This window comes from Colobus angolensis, unplaced genomic scaffold (assembly GCF_000951035.1).
Source record: "Colobus angolensis palliatus isolate OR3802 unplaced genomic scaffold, Cang.pa_1.0 Scaffold21, whole genome shotgun sequence".
In the NCBI taxonomy this organism is placed as follows: Eukaryota; Metazoa; Chordata; class Mammalia; order Primates; family Cercopithecidae; genus Colobus; species Colobus angolensis.
Genome location: NW_012115266.1, coordinates 649,953 through 650,516, shown reverse-complemented (window position 1 = coordinate 650,516; position 564 = coordinate 649,953). Strand labels below are relative to the sequence as shown.

Below are 564 nucleotides of genomic sequence, written 5' to 3'. Positions count from 1 at the left end.
TGGGGAGTTTTGGGGGGACCCCGCTCGGGAAGGGGGGCCCTTTGTTCAAGCAGCGAGTCCCGGGGCGCCCCGAATGGGCAGCCTGGGCCGGAGAGCACGCCGGGCTGCAAGGTCGCGTGGCCCCCAAGACGCCAGGGCTTGATCCCCGTGTGCAGGGATTTCGGCTTGGGGGACCTTCTCTGAGCGAGCCGGGGGCCTGGGAGCACATTTTCAGACCTTCGGTGGGCGCCTGAGGGGCCCGCAAGTATTTTTAAATAATTTTTGAAAGTGCGGCGTGGTGCCCTTGCGAGAGGGAAACGCCGCCCGCGCCCAGGGGGAAGGGGGGCCCCGGAGTTTGAATTCCTGGGGCTCCCCCCGGAGCCTGTAACGAACACCCGACCCTCGGCCTGGGTAAAGGGTCGCCCGAGGGTCATTTTCAGGGTTTTTTTATGCACTTAGTTATTTTTTAAATATTTTTAAATATTTTTTGAAAAGATGACGTCTGGGGAAATGCGGCGCGGCGGCCTGGGACGCCACCTTTGTGTCTCGCAGGCGCGGCGCCCAACCCCGCGGCCCGTTGCGCGG

The 564-nt window shown here is 62.4% G+C and overlaps 1 protein-coding gene across 2 annotated transcripts in view; it reads left to right on the top strand.

Moving 5' to 3' along the window:
• CCND1 (cyclin D1) overlaps positions 1-564 on the top strand; it is a 10,636-nt gene that overhangs the window by 1,162 nt on the left and 8,910 nt on the right. The gene's annotated exons all lie outside the window — the stretch shown is intronic.